The 8,957-nt window shown below is 39.0% G+C and overlaps 1 long non-coding RNA gene across 1 annotated transcript; it reads left to right on the plus strand.

Moving 5' to 3' along the window:
* The first annotated feature begins 1,721 nt into the window (after positions 1-1,721).
* Positions 1,722-8,957, plus strand: LOC148741467 (uncharacterized). The gene is made up of 5 exons (XR_015996030.1): positions 1,722-1,955; positions 2,495-2,580; positions 4,458-4,524; positions 4,741-4,912; positions 8,552-8,957. It is a non-coding gene; the product is annotated as an uncharacterized LOC148741467 (long non-coding RNA).

Below are 8,957 nucleotides of genomic sequence, written 5' to 3' on the forward strand. Positions count from 1 at the left end.
CAACCTATCGTCGACAAATCAATTCTAACGCAATCTCCCTTGCCCCTTTTTCATTCTTCATCTGGCAACCCTCTGAGCTTTTATGCGACAACCGGAAGCAGAGTATGGCGATAACTAAGGAAAGTTTGGCGACAACTAAGGAGAGTATGGAGAGTTTTGCGACAACTATTAAAGGTTTGGCGGAAGCAAAGGAGAAATTGGCGAAGACTAAAAGGAGTTTTGCGATACCTAAGGAGAGTTTGAGACAAATGTGAAAGGTTTGGCGCAAACTAAGGACTGAGAACTTGGCAAGAACTGAGGAGGGTTTGGTAACAACTTAGGAGAGTTAGGCAGGAACAGAGGAGAGTTTGGTGAAAGCTAAAAAATGTTTACAGACAACTAAGGAGGGACGGGCGAAATTTAAGGAAGCTTTCACGACAGCTAAGGAGCGGCTTGGCAACAACTAAGGAGAGATTGGCGACAACCAAGGAGAGCTTGGCGACAACTAAAGAGAGTTTTGCGACAACAAAGGAGAATTCGGCCCAACGTCGAAAGGTCTGGCTGATACTAAGGAGATTATTTTGACAAATGAAAAGTGTGCCGTGGAGACAACTAACCAGGGTTTGTTGACAACTAAGGAGGGTTTGGTGATAACTGAGTAAAGTTTGGTGATAACTAGGGAGAGTTTGGCGACAACTGTGGAGGGCTGAGTGACGTCTAAGTGGGGGGGGGGGGGGGTGGCAACAAATAAGGACAGTTTGGCGAACACTTAAAAGTGTTTGGTGGCAGCTACTATGTAGCAGAGCAGAGCTTGACGGCAACTAGAGAGAGTTTGGCAACAATTAAAGAGGGTTTGACAACATCTAAGGGGAGCCATTAGTGACAACTAAGGAGAATGTGGAGACAACGAAGGAGAGTTTGGTGACAACTAGGGAGAGCTAAGCAACAACTAAAGAGGGCTTGGGGATAACTAAGAAAGGTTTAGCGACAAATTTGAAGATTTCCACGAAAACTAAAAAGTTTCTCAATGGTGACAACTAAGGAGGGTTTGACGACAGTTAAGAAATGTCTGGCGACAACTGAGGCGAGTTTGGCGAAAACTAGGGAAGGTTTGGCCTCTTTGTGCGGGAGCTGAATCATTTGGTACGGGGACAGCAGTTCAATTCCAGAGGCCCTGTACAGAGGTCACTTTGGTATGGAGGGAAGTAACTTTTATTGTGGAACTATCTAACTTTTGGTTGGAGCGAACTGACTTGGAGCGATGTAACTTAGGGGCGAAGTGAACGGATACCCTCTTTAAGTGCACCAAAGAAACATAACTCAGCGAGTTTCAATAAAGTTTTTCACGGACGAATAGCGGCTGATGATTTTTTTTTTCAGATTAGGAGTTGGGAACCAGTCATTTATCATTACCTGGGGAGGGGTGGGGGGGGGAGAGCGGTCGGAGGAACTAGGTGGGGATCACATGGTTTTAAGGTGTGGTTTGGACTAGGCCTGAGATTAAGGTTGACTAACGGCGCTTTCATTCGAGGGAATGATTCAGGTGTCCTCTTTCACTTGTCGTAAATTAAAACCGTGTCTTATGAACTGTCCCAAACTTTCTATTTAATAATGGAATAGGGATGTCTCTCACTCATGGGGTAAGAGAAATGACCAACGCCCTCTCCTATCGTTTTCTTAATTTGAATTGCAGATACAATATTAGAATTGAATTATTCAGAAGTTTTCGTCAGCTTGGGAGGTAACATGGCCGAATGTAATTTTCTGGTCGATCAGCGACCAAAAACTCTCAAAATAAACTACGGATACGTTGTTAATTACCCATACGTCTATGTTAGAAGTTCGGTGGTACGTTGGTGGACTAAACATGCCTTTGTTTCTCCCTGGTCGGACTTGACGTCGCTTTCACCACGAACACGTGGATTTTCAACGTCGAAGAAGTGGGAAAGTTAACTTGTTACGGCCCTTATCAACAGGTATTTAACGACTGTTTTTATTATTACTCCGTGATATGTTTGAGTTATGCTTTCAAATAAATATGAAAACGATATTTTTTCTTGAGAAGTTGAGTCCGTTATTTATGAAATTGAATTAAACATGGCTACCGTATGTTTGATGAATTTGAATGAAATAGCAGTATTTCAATCGTGGTAACTTTCAATAGCGCGATAAAGAGCAAAAAAGTTTTTTTCTTTACTTAATTAAGCTTTGGAGATTCAGTTTACACAAATTGCGAGATGTCTGTAGGTCAAAAGTGCGGAGAAGAAAATTTGTGAATACGATCGTAGATAATGTGAATTCCTGAGAGGATTTTCTGAATGTTATGTTATCAAGTATTGTTCAGCGAACAAACGTTTGTACCTGATTAAGATTCTTCAGCAGAAGTCTTCGCTTAGAAGAGCTTCGTTTATCAAAGCTTATAGCATAAATTTCATCAAATGTACAAGTGGTGTTTTGAAGATATTTACTTACATATCATCATTTGTTGATACATATATTTCTTGTCTCCTTCTAGGCATTTAACAGCTGGATAGGACATGATCACATCAAATGATCACCTATGGCAATGAGAAATGCACTCAAGAACTACTTTCGCAGGAGGTGAGTGAAACTAGCCTAAATACCGCATGGTCACAGTCTAATTGATATATTTCCAATAACTGATGTCGAGAAGTGCAGTTTAAATCCTTTCTCGTCTTCTCCCCCCTCAGGGAAGCGAGGAAGGCCGCCAGGGCTAAGGTTTTCAAACTAGAGGCATATTGGGGGCAAATAATACCTGATTTTATTATCACTAAAAGAGTTCTTAAACTGTATTCAGAGGTTTTTCTTCACCCTTGAGTATCAGCGGGTGACCGCGAACTGTAAAGGGGGTCTGGTAACCCAGTAGGGAGTAACTTGCGATGGATTGGTATCCCAAAAGCGATGTGTAGCATCCTTTGACGCCTTACGATACTGAAACGGTAGCAAACTAGGTCCGTATATGCCGGTTTCTGCCTCGTAAACTGATCTTTTTATTGCTCAAACACGTACCACTCAGACTATGTCTACACTATACCGGATAGCCCGTGCGCCGACACAGAAAGCATATCGGATAGGGCTTCTGTTCACAAAGGCAACGCTGATTTCGGCACGGTTTTTACAACGGAGCGCGCGACGCTGCGCCGCTTCGATCTTGAAAGTGAAGCGTCACGTATCGGATAGGTTTTCGTACCACTCTTTGACATCGTGTAAACAGGTTCCGGACTGCACTGGAAGTAAAAAACTCGGAGGGAGGATTGGATTCCACAATACGGCAGCCTTGCCACTTGTGTCGATTGCTGCTATCTCGAACGCTGTACTCAATTTAAAGCTCTGTATCATGAATTAAACTGCTGTGAATCACCGAAAAAGATGACGGAAACGACTTCAACTTTTGCTTATGCTCAAGGATTTAAGAAAGAGAACTAACGGAAATAGGTTTCTTCGTGCAAGATTATTTTGGGTCAGGCCCGGGAGATGTAATGAATGGTAGGACAACTTTATTACCCAAAGAGTGACTGCAGAAGAATGGAAGGAATATTTCCGTATGAGCCGCAAGACATTTCACAAATTATGTGACGACCTGAGGCCTAGTTTAGAAGGACAAGCTACAAGGATGCGAATGCCACGAAAAATCTTTGGCCGCCGTGTTGAAAGTGCGGGAAAATAAATCATTGTACAGTATTATCAATTTGCCCCAAGCCCTCTTCGTCCCGTACGCTTTGGTGCAATCCGTTAGCCCGTGTGAACGACTTGTTTCAATTCTTGGCCGTTTCTGTTCATACTATACCGCAGTGTTTTTCATGTCGACACGAAAAGCGGTTCGATATAGTGTAGACATAGCCTTAGCTTCACTGTGTTATACACCGAATGCAAATAAGGCTTCCAATTTGAGTTGCCTTTGTTCTGGACTGACTAGCTTCTCACACATATAATAATCCTTTTGTATTTCCACGTGGAGACGAGGCTAGTCAGTCCAGAACAATGGCAATTCAAATTGGACGCCATATTTGCATTCGGTGTATAAATCATTGGTACCTAAACACTGACCTAGCCCGATACCAAATCTCTAATTATTACAACCTTTTGAACGTATGACCACCATCCCCTGTGATTCTATCAGGAAGCTCCCCCACTCCACCCTACTAACAAGTACGAAAATATTTGTTTTAGTGTGAGAAGAATTAAAGTCTGTGGCTCTTCCTTTTGATAGCCATTAACCAGTTCTTTCTTTAAATGTTTGGGAGCCTTTTCGTCTTCTTAGATCAAGTGACTTTGCGTTTAAATTTTCAATTTCGGAAATATCTTTGATAATTCCATAAACGACGACCCTACACGTACCTGTAAGGTTTAACAGCTACAATATATATAGTTTGCAAAGTGAATTCAGATGTTGGGTTATATTAACTTCCAGTTGATAATTCACCTATATCTAACCATCTCTGGGCTTTTCTTTACAGAAAACTGCAAATATCGGTTTAATGTGCAGGCAGACAGCATAAGAGAATGATCATTCACAAATCACAGGTAATAAGTATTTCTTGTTTTTCAGAGTCCTTCCATTGTCTCACCGCCTCCCGGTTTTGTGCGTGTATGTACACCTGCCGGCTTTTCTTCCCTCGTTTATTCTACTTAAAATAAAGGGGGGGGGACTAGTTGCGCTAACGACTTTACTCCACCCCCTACTTTCCCATTGTGCATTCTTTAAAGAAAGATTTAAATAATAATTTTCCTTCCTAACAGGATAATAATTGAAAGAAGAATCAAGAAAAGCTTGGAAAAGCTTAATGGATCACAACATTACGATATGAAAGATGGTTACGATATGGCTGGTTACGAAATGAAAGATGGTTACGATATGAAAGATGGTTACGATATGGCTGGTTAAGGACAAATGGACAAATTCAGGATGATGGTGAGTTGATTACTTGAGAATAACGTAGTTGATGAGGCTTAGGGAAGTAGAAAATATTTCTCAAAGGGTACTCGAGATAAAGGATATGCCATCTTGCTTTGCGAAAAATATATTTTTATGTTGTCCAAGGGCAATTTTGTTTGAACAAAATTCATTTTAAAAGGCAAAAAATTTGAGAACTTAGCTACACTTGGTATTCTGAGTTTGGCATCATCTTAGACTTCTCACGTAATGCTTATCAAGAAAATTTAGTTTCGAGGTGTAAAGCATTAATTTTGTAGTCAATCAAGAAAAACATTTGTTACTATGGAAACCACCAGGAAAATGTATGTCCAGTTATGGCTTACCAGTTTAAGCTGACAACTAAAAGAAAGACAAGTGAAGGTTTTTTTTTTCGTCATTTGTCGAGAATTTCCTAAAATAAGATTCAATGTTTGCAAAGGTTCGCAAGAAAAACATTTTGAGGTTACCGTGAGATCATGCAAAGAAATGAAGCGCCACATCATTGGAAACTTTTTTCATCCACGTATTAAAACTGTCAAGCCTTACTTTGTATTGAAGACATAGCAGTCAATCTATCTTAAACATATTTTCATTTAAGCTAAGTGACATCAGAAAATCGAATCGGAATCTTCTAGAGTAGTTAACGTCTCTATCTTCTACGATATGCTAACAGAAAATATGGGTTTTCTTCAACACTTTTCTACTTCGTTGACACGATCTTTTTTTATTTTCTGTGAACTTCTTCACAACTGACCAGTCAGGAGGCCCAGCTCAGATTTATTAGTGATTAAGGTTACAATGCCTTTAAAAGTGCCACTAGCTGGGCTGTCAATTGAACACTTTTCAGGGTAAATGACACCCAAAAAACGAATCAGGTTTAACTTCGAGCATCAAATCTTATTCTAAAAATATATTCCTTTGAGCTATTTGCTCTTTTGTGAACGTCTTCCTTCTCAATTTTCGATATATTTCTAGTCAAGATTCAAGACGACTAAAATGAAATAAGCAGTAGGAACATTGTAAGGAACATGTCAGCGGACTTAAAAATAAAATAAATAACAGGTTTAGGTAGAAGTTACCGAATTAAGGTTACAATATAACGACGGAATAAACAGAAAAGTTGGAGAAGAAAGGGCGTGCCCATGGTGCCTCTTATCAAGCCGTTTGCTCTCCGAAAAGTCTCCTTAGTATAAACTCAGTGAGGTAGATGAAAAATAGAAACTCTCTATAGGTACAGCTACCTTGAAAAAAAGGCGTTAAACACAATAAATTTGAAAATTAAGGAGTTCTTTCCTGATCGTGAATTCGACATTGGATTTACCCAAAACCAGGATAAGAGGGATCGAAAATATAAGATGGGTAATTTCCAGGAAATTCCTGTATACAAGAGATTATAATCTCGGAAATCAACTTTGATCAGAGCAATTACTTTCTCCACTACTTAGCGGACTGAAATTGTTTCAGTAGGTCTAGTTGGAATATTAATCACCAAAAGAACCATGCAGAGTACCGCGGAAACTGAGTACTTGTTTTCATGCTGAATTCATGATTGGAATTAATAGCAGCTTATTGTGAATTTTTGCAAGGCTTAACGGTCTGTTTTTTTTGACAGTAAGAAAAGCTATCAGTTAACCTAAGCTTTGAAATAAGGTCGTTAAGAGATTAAAATATCATTAAGTACCTTTACATTTTTGCTAAATAGTTTGTGATGTACATTATTTCCATTCATATTCCCAACAAGATAAAAAGTTCTTAAAATGATGCTGAATGTAATACACCTTCAATTCCACAATTTGTTTCGTTTAACAAAACAGTTATAATTAATGCTGATGGTGTAGTTGCTTGTACCGGACCAGACAAAGCCAAACTTAATCAAAAGACACCAAACTAAACAGACTATTAAACGAAACTTAAGGCCCGGTCAAACGTACGTATCATTTCGACGCAATATCTTTCAATATTGTCACGCGCAACGGACTGAACACGTTTTGCCGCCCGGTGGCAACATGTTGCACCATGTTGGATCAAGTTTAAGAATGGTCAAATTTTTGTTGCAATGCTTTTGGATGTTGCAAGGTTTTGCGTGCGTTTGGCCAGCTCGTAACACAATCCAACAATATTACAAGATGTTGCTTTGAAATATTGCACCTGTTTGGTCGAGCCCTCAGTCTGTATATCAAACAACACCAACCGCATCAACTGATCAGAAAACTTCACCAATCTCCCCAACTACGGCAAAGTGTATTCCAAACTAGAACAGCAGACTACACCAAGAGCTCTTAATTAAACCAAATATATTGTATATCAACTACAACTGTTTTGTAAGATTAAGAAACCGAGAGTACATTTTTCTATCTTCGTCACGAAATTTCTTGCGGTTTCTTAGACATGATTTTTTCAGCAACGAATTTCGAAGTCCACAAGGATTTTTTTGGTCATCAAGAACACGTACATTGTTTCTTTTGTGTTATCTTCTTTCGCGCGTGTCATAATGCGATCTGTACGCTGCCCAGATAAGACCGTACGAATTTTATTTGAAGGCGTTTCTGTGGTTTTCGAATTTGTTTTTCTTTGCGCTAGACTTCAAGTTTTGCTTTCATAGAGTCCGTAGTTCCATTGTAATCAATTTATATCAACCAATTACAGGAAAAAGTTACTACTACGTACAACTCTCATTCAAAGTTGAAGTGACAGAAAACTGGCGTATAACACCATACTATTCATAGACATTGTTATTATTAGTACTAGTCTCAAAGGTTATTATAACTGCTTGTGTAATGAAGTTTGGGATGAAACGGCAATCTTGTTGCAGTTACAAACGATTCGATTCGAATTAGACAACTTGTGTTCCTAGATTGTTGCTGTTTTTTTTTATTCTTTCTTTGCTTCCCTACTCTTTATTTGCTTCCCCACTTGTATCTTGATGACAGGACTGGCTCTGAAATGTCGTCACATAAGAAAATCTTTCTGTTAAGTCAAATTCACCTTAATTATGTTTCCCCTTTGCGAGGTTCAGCTAACTGAGCTGATAGTGTGTAGATATTTTGGAAGGAATACTCGCGCTCGGCGGAAAATGCAAATCATTTACATTACAGATTTTTTTTCTTTTCTCGGAGTACCTGAATAGTTATTTGTTTTTAAGTTATCATGATCCCTCAAGTAAAACGCGCTTGAAACTTTTCAATTGACTGTTCTTTTCAGTGGCGGATCCAGACCGTGTGCGTTTATTTGTCGGTTTTTCTTCACTCTGCGTTTATTTTTTATCCAAAATAAGGGGGAGGGGGGGGGGCCCCGTGCCCCTCCCCTGCATGAGTTCATGAGTGAATGCACAAAGATATATTCCTTGAGTTATCTTTCACTCAATAAATTCAAACAAGAATAATTAATTTTGTTGCACAGTTCTACAGCCGCTAGTAACAGTTTGAAAACACAACAATTGCTGAACAACCATCTCGGAAAATTATAGCTAAAGTAAAACAAGAACTCTTAAATGAATCTTGCAACTATCATTTGCGCCATTGGGGTTAAATTTTAATTTGGACTGCATCTACAACTTCGTAAGCTTTTTTAGTTCAGTAATTTTAAAAGCGTTTGCTCCATGAAATTTCTAATCTATCATTTTATATTTTCTCTCAGGCCGATGCACGCCTTCGAATCATCGAATCAAGAAAAGAGCAAGCAAGAAGGATTGTCACTCAAGTGCAAGTCAACGGAAAAGTCAGATGTAGAAAGAAAATTTAAGACGAGCCTTATTTTTTTTTTTTTAAGATTTTCGGTAAGCATCACGGCTAATTTCACTCATTTCACAATTCAAGCTTAATTGCGAACAGAACCGTTTTCATCTGCATAATTTTTCGTGAAACAATTCCCTTGCAAACGGCTGTTCAAAAATTTTATTTTTCCCGCCAAAAGACTTAGAAAAAGTACGGGCGCCGAAACTACGCATGCGCCGTGTTTTTTTGTTTTATATAAAGGGAAGTTTTATATAAAGTATCTTTACTTGTAATCAAATAAAGGATATTTATTTTGCTTGTCTACTGTA

The sequence above is a fragment of the Stylophora pistillata genome, chromosome 1 (assembly GCF_964205215.1).
Source record: "Stylophora pistillata chromosome 1, jaStyPist1.2, whole genome shotgun sequence".
NCBI classification, from domain to species: Eukaryota; Metazoa; Cnidaria; class Anthozoa; order Scleractinia; family Pocilloporidae; genus Stylophora; species Stylophora pistillata.